Raw genomic sequence first — 13,925 nt, 5'->3', positions numbered from 1 at the left:
CCTACTTCAGCCCTCAACGCTTACTGAACCTGCAAACATCACAACACTAGAAAATCCTTATTAAATGGAAGTTTGCTCAATTCTTAACATCATCATCAAAACCTCATAAGGGTCAACAAGTTTCCCCTTTTAATGATGACAAACTGAGCAAACTTCTGAGGATAACAAAGCAACTCAGAAGGTTAGTTTTTTCATTTATAAAAACAGTAAAGAAAACTAAACTAAATTAAAAGACTTCTACACATACATGACATATATATGTATAGGATACTTACCTCGTGAAGCTAACATATGTAAACACCTATTTACATAGTTACCTTCATGGTTCCTTAGCCATCATCATGCTTAACAACCGTAACACTTATCATTGTTCTTGTTCCTCTATTGCTTATCCTATATTGCTCAAGTTCCTTGTATATATACTTGTCATTGCTCAGGTTCCTTGTATCCTGTTCCAAACATAACTTGCTCTTTCTATGCACAACTTAACATACACGTTAGATAGATAATCATCATTAGTTTATAATCATCAAAACCTAATTGCTCAACATAAACATTATGTCTTGTGTTCTAAACATTATGTCTATAGTTTTTTTTTATGTTTTAGATAATTCATTATGTTTTTAAACAAGTATAATATTGGCAAGTTTAATAATTAAAATAAATTACTGTGCTCTAGAGTTTATCTTTAATGTTCTAAAGTATACCTTTATGTTTCACAATTTACCTCTATGTTCAAAACTTTACCCTTATGTTCTAATATTTTCTGCATATATAATTTGTGTATGTAACTGTAGACACCCATTTGTGTCTCCCCAAAACCAAACCTGGTGATGAATACTTTTCACGTCGAATCGTAATCGAATGAAGTGAAAGTGTGGAAAGTCTAGTGTTGCTGTTAGTTTTTATTTCTCTTCTTTCTTTCTGTTTTCGAAAACCTATTTTATGAAAATAGCCAATTCAGTTTAGTTTGGTCCATGGCAAGGGTCCAATAATAGTGTAGTTGGATTAGGCTCGAAAAGAGCTTTCCAATGATATATTATAAGCCCAATTCCGATGAATAATGAGGAAGTTATGGCCAAAATACTAAACTGGGCCCAGTTTAACCTTTATATGCGGCCCAAGATCTAGAGGAGGGCTCATTATGATTTATGATTCCTAATGCAATTAGGATTGATTATAGTCCTCTAGAATCTTCTAGAAGGTTCTTTTGAATCCTAATGTGATTAGCATTGATAATTGAGTTTTTCGAGTTTTATTTAGAATAAAAGAAATATTTTAAATGAAATCACAGTTTTACCCCTCGTACACTTAATTTTATCAAAATATGAAAACGTGTGGAAACACTGCCTGCAGCGCCGCACCACAGGCTGTCGCGCGGCGACAGAGGCTATTGCGGCGACAGCGTCGTGTTTTATTCCTTTTCGAACTCTGATTCTTTTTTATCATATTCCGGATGATTTTCGTCATAAATAGCTTCCAAAACCTCCGCTTTTAATCATAAAAAATTACCAACTCTCATTAAGAATTCTTGATATTCTCTCTCTCTTTCTAGCCTAGCCTTTTACAAACAAAATTCCGCATTCACAAGATCTAGACACATCTAGCCATGTTCGAATTTGCCTTCGCCCTAGACGTGAAAGGTTTGATATTTCTGAGGGTTTGGTCCCAAATCTCTATTTCAATTATTTAATTTAATTGTTTGATTTTATATTTTCCTTGAAGTTACTAACGTGTGTATTTTGTTATTAGAAAGAGGTACGAGGCATCCAAGTAAGTGCTTTAATGGTTTAATTGCTTTAATATAGAAATCATGCTTTAATTATTTCCTAGTATCATGTTAGGATGTTATATTTCTTCCTAGTATCATGTTTAGGGTTAATTAAGATTTCTAATATCATGTATGGTTGTTATGATGCTTCCTATTTCTTTCTTAATATTATGTTAGTATCATGTTAGGGCTAAAGCTTTGATTTTTATTGTTTAGTGACATGCTAGGGTTTGTTATTAATCTTGTTAGTATCATGCCTAGGATCTTGCTATTGTTATGCTTTAGCATTGATATGATTATGATTATGATTATTATGATGATTGTTATTTTTATTATTATGTTGCTTGATGCTTATTTATTGTTATTGCTTGATCACGCCCTCTCTTGTAGGTTTAAAGGGAATTTGTACTTGTAATCACGCTTAATAAGATAATCAATAATCTTGTTTGGGCTAATATGATTATAATTCAAGTGATCGCTAATAATAGTTTTGTTTTTGCATTAAATTCAACTAACATAGATAAACAGGTTTAGGGTAAACCTATTGATTGCATGTTAGTCAGAAAGCGCACATGAATACGAGAAGAATGAAGTAGAGGCCTATTATTAGGGCAGGTTCTTTCTCTTTTAGATTGGATTTGTACCTTCATCCCCGAACTTCCACTCATGGTTCCAGACCTATTGGAGTTGACGATCTCATGGATCGTTAAGGGGTGTAACCTTCCCCTGTGAACGGTTTTCAAGTTCCTAAAACTTGTTGGCGACTCTTTTGCTCTAGCTTCTTTCCCTTTGGACGCCACCATGCTTAAGTGTATGATCACAGTGGGGCTCAAGTGTAGGATGGCTTGAAATATTCCCTACAGTTTTTGGCGACTCCATTGGGGAGGATTTCTATTTTAATTCCTAAAATTTATTTTGGCAATGATTTAGAATCAGTGGTTGAGACTCGAAAAGTTCTAAGTATTTCATGTGCGTAATTTTGATTAACATTATTGTCATATGCATAAAAAAGGTTCTCATTGGAAAGACCATCCGTAATGAGTCAAAAAACATAGGATTTTTTACACGTAGGAAATTTGAGGAATATCTTTCACAACTAGAACCGAAATAATGCTGCGAAAAACTGGAAAATTTTACGAACACAGAAAGCTGCTGACGCATGTAGGAACTGGCGTCTAGAAAACAGAGCCTGGCGCCGAAGATATGGCTCTGTCCCCGAGCGACAATTCTGTCGCCAGGCGACAGGGCTATATCCCGACAACAGTCTCTGTTGGCTGGCGCTGCGTTCTTCCAATACCGAGCCAGAAATATGAGTTCTAATTTCGACCAGTTCTAGCACTGTTGGCTCGATTCTAGTTCCTGATTGAGTTTTTCTCAGTTTTCTGAAACCCATATGTGTTCTACATATGGACATAACCCTCTGGGAATTCATGCTCCATCTACCTGATTGAACGCTCTGAGGAACAAAGGGTACATCCGAGAATGTTGAATTCACCAAACCATGGAAGCGAGTTTAACTCGCGGGGTCCCATCCATTCACGCCAACCCTTCCAAAAATAAGGCTTCCGCGCGGTGCATCTGGACTCATAACCATGGACCCTCTTTGACTAACCCATATCCCAAACTTTAGAGAACTAGAGCCATGGTTAGGTTGCAAACTCATTGCATCATATTGTGCCTACTTGACTACTTGTGCATTCTTTGCTTGTGCATACTCTATGTGTTTTTCCTAACCATATGTTTGACTTGTGATTAAGTCTAAATAAACTAATTAATGACTAAAAGGACTTTGCCTAATTAATTAATTAATTAATTAATTTGGGTAATCAAAGTTGAATAAATTAATCAGAATTACCTTAGTACGACTTTAGGCCTATCCCGTAGAGTAAAAATGATGAAAGCAGTCCCAGATTTATGCTCCGGTAATGGCGCAAAAATCTGGGCTGCAACGCCATACACTGTTATGCAACGCCGGGCGACAACCCTGTCGTTAGGCGCTGCACTGCAGCGGGCAGCGACAGTTCTGTTGCTTCGGCGACAGTTCTGTTGCTTCGGCGACAGTTTAGGATTTTGCTCGAGTCATCACGACGAGTCTAATTTCACAGTTTTCTAATCAGTTCAATTATTTTGTTAATAACAGTACCCTTGTTTAGTCCTTAATTGAGTCTAGGCACTTAGTCCCATGGTCTTACACAAGCGTCAACGCATGTCACTTACACCCACAAATAAAGCACACACTAATATGTATATACACTTTGACCATGTCTAGAGAGTCTTGTATGCCCGTGTTTTCCGTCATTTTTTTTAGGGGGGTAAGTCAAATATTAATCCTCCAATTAAACCACTTGTTTGAACCCATATACTTGATTCCCAAAAATATACACCCTATTTTTGTTTTTTTGTTTTTTCTTTATAAACCTGTAAAGTCAAAGTCAATTTGAGACAGGTCATCAAAACAAATAAATGGTTTAATTTACAGCACGTGGTTAAGAAAGGAAGGGCGTTTAATCAAGGATAACCTCTTCGTTCAAGTTCAGCTTTTTGATAAACCAATCAGTCGGAAAAGAAAAGCTAAGAAGATAATGGCGAGTCAAGAAGAAGTTAATGAGCTTAAGAAGCAAATGGCTAGCGTTACTGAGGTGTTGAAGGCTTTGACCCTCCAAATCAATGACCCTGTGAAACAACAACAAATGGAGCTCATGCAAGAAAGCCTGAGCAAGATATCCAATGACTATAGATTCCAGGGAATTAGCTCACAAGGGGTCTCTGTGGACAAGGAGCTTCTTCCGCAGAAGTTCAATGCCAACGACATCCCAAAGTTTAAGGCAACTGATAACCCTTATTTTCATTTAAGAGCCTTTGAAACTATAATGAATATTAAGGGTATTGATAGAAAAATATTTCATTCTTTATTTTCCTTATCTCTTGAGACCGTTTGCCAACAATGGTTCTTCTCCCTTGACAAAGAGAAAACCTCTACTTGTGAATCAATTGTAAACTCTTTCATTGATAGGTATAAATGCAATATTCAAGTTGAAACTGATCATAGGGAACTTGAAATACTTAAACAAAAAGAGAATGAAGGTTTCACTTCTTTCTTCAATAAATGGAGAGAAACCTCTGCTAGGATGATTGAAGTACCAAGTGAGAAAGAATCTGTAAGGATGTTCATCAAGAACCTCCAAGAAAAGTACTACAAGCACCTTAAGTACCAAAACAATCTTCATACTTTTAAAGCTGTCTATAACATTGGAATTAATATTGAAGATGACCTAGCTAAACAAAAGGCTGCTAACAATAACTCCAACAGTGGCTGGAAAGGTAAGAAGAACGACAACCCTTCTTCTTCCAAAACCATCACTCAAATAATGTTAGCACCTTTAATTTGAGTGAAGTCGTTGCTATGAACAACCAAGGACAAAAGAAACCATTTAGGAGGAACTTTACTCCTATTGGTATGAGTTATGACACCGCATTCGATCGACTGAATGCAAAAGGTCTTATAACTCCTATTGGACCATTCGGGGATCCACCTGTTGAAAAGAGGATAGCCAATTGGAACCCCAACGCACCCTGAAAGTATCACCAAGGTAGGGGCCATCTCACTGAGAATTGTTGGAAGCTTAAGGAAGCTATCCAAGATTTGATTGACAACAATAAGCTACCATTGCCCCCTACAAGTAAGAAGCCAAGTATTAACAATGCACCTCTCTCCGATTCCTTGGCTATCTCTGATGAAGAAGACCATGTTGATCCCTCATCACTCATCAAACCTGTTGAAGAAATTCATGCTATCGAAGAAGTGGAGGAAACCTTTTTCGATGCCATGGATGATTTCCCTTCTGAACAAGAACTTGCAACCAAGGAAGAAGTATGGATTCTCATACGATCAATGTGGGAAGGAGTAGACTTGTTACGTGAAGCTATTGAATGAGTGAAAGAACAAAGAAAGGAGATTCAAAGCAAGCATGCTAAAGTTCCACTTAGGGAGAAGAAGCCATTCCCTCTCCAAGTAATTGACACACCCAAGAAGAGTAATAAACTCTACACTCCAATTAGGACTTCCTATGCTAAAATGTTCAAAATGCTCTCCGAGAGTGGTAAAGTCAAACCTTTCGAACCGAGACCATTTGAATCTCTAAAGAGGACAGGTAGGTTCTACTGTCCATACCATCAATCAGGGGGACATACCATTGAAAACCGTTTTAAATTCAAAGATTTAATTCAGAAGATGATTGATGACAAGAAACTAGTTCAAATCCCACAAGAACAAGATATAAGCATTAATGGGGTTTGGGACAGCGATGACGAAGACGTCTATCTTAAGGATATCGAAGAACCTCCACTTTCAGTCGTATATCCTGTAAGCGATTTTTGGGATGAAGAAGATTCACCTATAGACGTCCTCACAAGATCTGGGAGAATGCAACCTCCCATCTCTACACAACCTATTCCTGCCGTACAACAAGTTCCCATACCTATTATAGAGGACAATGATATTGTCAAACAATTCAAGAAGACCAAGGTCGAAATGAATGTATGGAAACTTCTAGCTACATCTCGAGAACATAGGATGGCGGTAATGAATGCCTTGGATAAGATAGGGATAGATTCCGATACCACTCCTGAGGGGTTGACTAATTTCCTTACGAGTGATCTCCCTAGTCCTACCACTCTAATCACCTTTTCCGACAAGGATTTACCTCCGGAAGGTGATAAGCATTACAAGGCTCTGAACCTCATGGTAATCTGCAAGAGGATGAACGTCCCAATGACTCTTGTAGACAACGGATCGACAATCAATGTCTGTCCACTCAGAACTGCGAGGATGTTAGGCATAAAGGATGAAGACTTAACCCCGTCAACACAAGGAATAAGAGCCTACGACAATACTCGTCGCCAAGCTCTTGGAAAAATAACTATGAATGTAACGGCGGGAGAAATAGAACATGCCACTACCTTCTAACTGGTAGATATTAAGGCTTTCTTCAACCTATTGTTGGGACGCCCTTGGCTTCATGACCTCAAGGCAGTCCCTTCATCTCTTCACCAACAAGTAAAAGCTATAGTTGAAGGAATCCCTATTACAATCGATGCTTCACCTATGAGGATTAAAGCTGTTGAAAATCCGATCATTAATGTGGAGCACGATAAAGATGATGAAGACTTGTGGGGCTTTAGTGAGGAGGTCTCCTTAATCGAGGAGGAAGAAAGGACCCCTCTTTGTCACGACCCCCACTCCAATATGACGGTAAATGCTATTCTCAAGAGACAGGGACACTTTCCCGAAATGACTCTAGGAAAGAAAAAGGAGATAGCAAAACAAATGGAATCACCTGGCCTCCCTAAGTTAGATACTTTCGGACTTGGTTTCGAACCAACTCGGGAAGATCTTAAGTGAGCCCAGGAAAGGTCTAACGCACATAGGAACGCTCGCACCCAAAAGAAAGCAATCCCAATGGACCAGTACCCTCTTACTCTCAACGGACAGTTCATAAGAGAAGGAGAGGACTATCCATGCTATGAATTTCCCGAACTTTTTGTTGTAAATGGAATAAGGCAACCTGGGTTCGAAATCTTTCTCAATTGTTACTTTCTAGATGAGATCCCAACTCCTATTCACAAGGAGAAAGCACCCCCTGCTTTGACTTTAATGTCATGGGACTCCTCTTTGGGCGTGAAAGAATGAGCCAAAATATGTAGAGGATAACTCCTCGCTTATCCAAACGATCCTACAAAGCGAGAACTTTGACCCTTCGAAGCTTATCACTCCAGCAGAAGGTTTAATGCAAGGATGGCGCAAGACGGTCAAGGTGACTACTCCGAATGGAAGAAAAATCTCAATAACAACAGGGCAAGGACCAATATTTGAAGAATCATCTGAGTCAGAGTCTGAGTTTGAGTCTTTTCCTATAGAGTCTTCTAAGTCCTTAGCCATAGCACCCCCTGTTTCTAATTCTATTCCCAGGATAGTTAGCAATCAAGTCCCTGAGGACATTTCTCTTTTCGATGTAATGATTTCAAAATTCAATAATATGTCTTCTTCCTCTTACTCCTCGTGTTCTTCATTAACCCAAGATGACGAGCATTGCTTAACTAACAATGAAAATGACAAAGAAATTATTAAAGCAATGGAAACACTTGAAAATAAAACACCGATAATTGAGGATACTGAAACGGTTGATATCTCAAATGATTCAACCATTAAAAGAGAAGTTAAAATCGGATTAACACTTAATTAACAAGAAAGAACCGATTTAATTAATCTACTCAAAGAATTTATCGATGTATTTTCTTGGTCATATGAAGATATGCCAGGCATTAATAGAGAAATAGCTCAACACACTATACCACTAATTCCAGGAATGAAACCTGTAAAACAAAAGCTGCGTCGAATGAAACCCGACGTAGCTCTTAAAATAAAAGAAGAAGTTTAGAAACAAATAACTGCAGGTTTTATTAGGGTATCCAAATACCCCGAATGGGTAGAAAATGTGGTCCCAATTCCAAAGAAGGATGGAAGGGTAAGAATGTGTGTCGACTATCGAGATTTAAATAAGGCAAGTCCAAAGGACGACTTCCCTTTACCACACATCGATATTTTAGTAGATAATACAACAAATCATGCACTTCTCTCATTTATGGATGGATACGCAGGGTACAACCAGATTCTCATGGCAGAAGAAGACATGGAGAAAACAACATTCATAACACCGTGGGGTACTTACTGTTACACGGTAATGCCATTCGGGTTGAAAGACGCGGGTGCTACTTACCAACGGGCAGCAACTGCCCTACTCCATGACATGATGCACAGAGAAGTCGAAGTGTATGTAGACGATATGATTGTGAAATCAAAAGATCGCCCAGGACATCAAGTAGCCTTAAGAAATTTTTTCGAAAGGCTAAGAAAATACAACATGAGGTTGAATCCATCTAAGTGTGCTTTCGGAGTCACCTCAGGCAAGCTCTTAGGATATGTCATAAGCTTTAGAGGAATAGAGATAGACCCAACCATGATCAAGGCGATCATGTCAATGCCACCGCCCAAAACCGAGAAACAAATTCGAGGATTTATTGGCCGGTTCCAATATATAAGTAGGTTCATATCGAAGTTAACAACGATATGCGAATCAATATTCAAGAAGCTTAAAAAGAATGTGCCAGTAATATGGGACGACGATTGTCAAAAAGCCTTTGAAAAGATCAAAGCCTATCTCGCGAATCCTCCCGTATTAGCACCAGCGCTTCCAGGGATCCCTCTTAGGTTGTACTTAACAGTCACCAAGGAGACAATGGGGGCTATGCTTGCACAAGAAGTAGAAGGTAAAGAAAATGCAATCTACTATCTAAGTAAGAAAATGCTCGAGTATGAGGTACGCTACACACCGCTTGAGAAATTGTGCCTCGCATTGGTGTGGGCCACAACCAAGCTAAGACATTACATGCTCGTGCATACAATCTTTGTAGTTTCTCGGATGGACCCACTTAAGTATCTATTCGAAAAGTCTACACTCAATGGGCGCATATCAAGGTGGATAGTCAACTTAGCCCATTTCGATGTAAGATTCATGCCTCAAAAGGCTATCAAAGGATCTGTGGTTTCGGACTTCCTAGCGGATTTCCCAATAGAAGATTCGACGCCAACACATGACAACGAATTTCCAGATGAAGACTTGATGGTCACAAAAGATGATACTTGGACTTTATACTTCGATGGAGCCTCAAACCAAAAGGGATGTGGCGTTGTAGTACTATTAGTATCACCTAAAGAAGAGCATGTTCCAATCTCTATAAAGCTAGATTTCGACGTTACCAATAACGTTGCCGAATACGAAGCATGCGTAGTAGGCCTTGAAACAGCTTTGGCATTGGGAGTGAAGAAATTGCGAATATTCGGAGACTCTTCGTTGATCATCAACCAAATTTCCAAAAGATGGAAAGTAAGGAGTGAGAGTCTAGCCCCTTACCAAACTTATCTGGAAACTCTCACCAACCAGCTGGAAAAAGTAGAATACACTTATCTACCTAGAGAGGAAAATCAATTTGCTGATGCTTTGGCAAGACTAGCCTCAATGGTTAGGATTCCTACGGAAATCGAACAAATGCCTCTAACCATAGAGAAAAGGCATAGGCCAGCTTACATTCAAGCCATAGAAGATGATGAAGTGGTCCAAGATGAAGAAGAAGAACCGTGGTATACGGATATACTCAATTACGTCACCAAAGGAGAATATCCTTCTCATGCTGACAAAAGAGCAAAACGAGCATTAAGACTCTTGGCTTCCCAATACGTACTCATAGACAACGAGTTACATAAAAGGGTACCTAGGGGTCGAGCTCTCTTATGTGTAGGGAAAAAAGACGCCCAAAGAGCTATGAGGATAGTCCACGAAGGCATTTGTGGAACCCATGTTAATGGAAAAATGCTAGTCCAAAAGATAATGCGAGAAGGGTATTATTGGACTACCATGAATAGGGATTGTCATCAATATGTAAGAAGATGCCCTAAGTGACAAATTTATGCTAACTTACAACATGTTCCTCCATCTCTACTCTACACCTACACTTCACCATGGCCATTCTCTACACGGGGAATTGATATTATCAGTAAAATCACCCCTCCTGGGACAGGAGGTCATGAATACATCTTAGTAGCAATTGATTACTTCACAAAGTGGGTTGAAGCACAATCATATACTAAAATCACTGCGAAACATGTAGCACTCTTTATCGAAAAGGAATATTATTTGTCGATACGGAGTCCCTCATGAGATGATAAGTGACAATGGAACTCACTTTCAAGCTGAATGTGAAGAATTGTTACAAAAATATGGTATTTAACACCATCATTCTCCCCCTATAGACCTAAAGCAAATGGAGCAGTTGAGGCAGCTAATAAAAACCTAAGACTATTACAAGGATTGGCCTGACAAACTCCATTTTGCACTTTGGGGTTATCGCACGTCAATTCGCACATCAACAGGAAATACGCCATTCTCCTTGGTTTATGGAATGGATGCCGTGCAACCTGTAGAGCTAGAGATACCGTCTCTACGCATTGCTTTAGAAAGTAAACTCGATTAAGTCGAATGGACTAGAGCAAGATACGAAGAGCTAATCCTACTCGATGAAAAGCGACTAGAAGCTCTACATCATACCCAATGTTATCAAACCCGTATGGCTAGGCACTTTAATAAGAAGGTCAAGACAAGAAACATCAAAGTAGTAGACTTGGTGTTAAAAGCATTAAGGAAAAACGTTTTGGACCCAAGAGGCAAATTTAGGCCTAATTGGTCCAGACCATATATCATCAAAACCATCCTATCAGGAGGTGCAACAAAACTAACCGACATGGATGGCAATAAGTTCTCAAACATGACGAACCCTTACCAACTTAAAAAGTACTACCCATAATTACTTGAGTAGGACACTCAAGAGAGCTACGTTTGGCCTGATTCCTTAAGAGAGGATACGTAGGCAACCCTTTACAGGGTGCGGCCACTTTAAATTTTGCAAGCCTCGCATCCCAGAAACAAGAAGAAATTCGACGAAATTGCAGCGCCACAGAAAGAGGTCTGTTGCCTGCCGACAGACTGCAGCGTAAAGCAACAGAGCCTGTCGCTCGGCGACATACATCAACACCTGGCGACAGACTCAAAACAGCGGCGCCGCTTTTTTGGGAATATCTAGGCAAATTTCGGTGTTTTTCGGAAACTTTTCGACTTCCGTACTCGATAAAATTTCTGGAAAATAAAATAATTTAATTTGTTTTCATTGCTTTAATAAATTAAATGTAAAAAGTTGATTTAAATAAAAATGCTAAAATTTCATTAATAAAATAAAGCAAAAATTACATTATTGATGGAATTCTAATAAAATAAAATTGACTTTAAATTTAAAATAGTCTAATAAATTGGAAGTTCAGTAATGCTTCAATCTTTCTTCTCTTTCTTGACCTTTTCCAATTTTTATCTGCATCCTCTTCATCATCCATGACTTTAGCTAGTAGGCATCCTTTAGAGGACCTACATTCAATTTTAGAGTATATAGTTTCTCCTTTAGCTAGGACTCCATGTTTCCTTTCTACCCAAACCTTCTTTTCTGAAGTGTCAGCTTTCCTTTTCCCTTTATCCTTTGTAGTACTTTTCTTCTTAGGCATCACAGGTGTTTTAAACTCAATTTTCTCACCCAAGCGTTCCTTAACAGGAAACACTTTGTCTCCTAGACGATTCTTTACATTGGTTCTACTCATCTGATTTTTCTTCATGTCTTTGGTAGGCTTATTAAGAAGCCATCTTTTCACATCATTGGGCAAGGAAGGAGGAACCTTTTGGGTAATCACTTCCCATAAAGGCCTAGCACTCCAATATGTGTCAAATCTCTCTACTTCTTGTGAGACAGGGAATTCATAGGGACGACGGAGATCCCCGGAAGGAATTGTTTGAAGTAGACCGTACTACCTTTTTACCCTGCAGGGATAATAAAAAGTCATCTTGGTTAAGCTTGGAAGACGGCAGAAGGGTTGCTTGTTGACACCAACCATCTTCTTTATTTTCCACCATGGGACGACCCACTTGATAGCAAAGTTGCAAGAAGCAAAGACTTTATTCCACTCGTGGCGCCCCATCTTAGAGAAGCGTTTCTTTCGCCTCACAAAACAATTTGGAGTATATTTTTCAATATTGTCAGGAGAACTAATTAATTCTAGTCTCTCCATTAGCCATATCTGCAAAAAAAAAAAAAAAAAAAAAAAAAAAAAAAAAAAAATTCAATGCAAATAAATTAGTATTACTATACAAAAATATGTTTTTTAATTTCTGTAATTAAAAATATTATTTTTCTACCTGTAATAAAATTGGAGAGCCCCGAAAAGGTGCTTTTGGATTTTTCTTTAATTCATCAAGACTAAGCATAGTCTCTCCAACAATTAATGGCATTGGGTTTCTTCCAGATTCAATTTACTCCAAAATAGTTAATATGATTGCTTGACCCTCATTAGTTCTACCACTAGTGAGAAGATATTGGTTAAGTATGCAAAAGAGAAAAGCTCTTCTTCTATAAACATGAAATGATTCAGAATAAGGTCTATCAAAGTAGTGGCGTGCAAATTCTTTTAGATTGACTACACTACCGTCTACAATATTGGTTAGATCTCTGTCTCTTAAATTAAAGAAGCGCTTAAAATCTTTATAATAATATTCATTTATTCTAGGGATCACCGCAAGATCTAATGAAGGGAAGCCTAGGATGGCACCAAATTCTTCCAGTAAAGGGCTAATTTCATCGTACCCTAGTCTAAAGCAATGTGTATCTGTGTCCCAATATGCTAAGGCGGTATGAATAAAATCCACGTCAAGATCTACCCCCTTAATACCATAAATACCTCCCATGTGAAAAAAGTCGAGTTCTTTTCTTTCTTTAGCAGTTAAAGAACGACACCATTCACGAGTGAAATTGCTAAAACTCTTAGTGACTAAAGACATGATTATTTGTTGGGAAACTAAGGTTATAATTAATATGTTCGAATTATACAGAAAATCGGCAGATTACGGGGCTATTTATTTACAAAATCGATGCAGTTTGAATCCGGAAAGTATTCGGAGGCAGCGCTGAACGAAAAACCTGTCGCATGGCGACAGCAGCAGCGCCCAACGACAACGCAAAACGCGTGGCGATATGCGGCGCTGCAGCGCTTCCTCAACATGCTATGCAAACCGCGTTTTTCTGGCTATGGTTCGAATTCGTACGATGACTTTACAATTTCGCCCTTTGTTCAAATACCCATACATATTACTCAATATATTTTATTTTCTCTTTGGATTTATTCTAGGTTAATTAAATTTAGGTTTGTTTCAAATCCGATTTATTTTTCATTTTTTTTTCTTTTGGGGGAGAAAGTCGGATACCCTCCATTAGTAATAAAAATGACGGAAATTTTTGCGCAAAATTAATCACAAATTTTTTGCACACACACATACGCCCATAAAAATGAAAAATAAATGCAAAGATAATACAATCATAATAGATGATAATCTGTATATACAAAATATGTCTAACAAATGTAGCTAATAAACGAGTCAGTCAGGCAAAGTCCTATAAAAGTCAAAATAAATAAACACTGGTACAACTACGGCGCTGGAGGACGCAGATG

Source organism: Chenopodium album, chromosome 15 (genome assembly GCF_948465745.1).
Source record: "Chenopodium album chromosome 15, dcCheAlbu1.1, whole genome shotgun sequence".
Classification (NCBI taxonomy): domain Eukaryota; kingdom Viridiplantae; phylum Streptophyta; class Magnoliopsida; order Caryophyllales; family Amaranthaceae; genus Chenopodium; species Chenopodium album.
Note: the sequence above shows the minus strand (reverse complement) of the source record.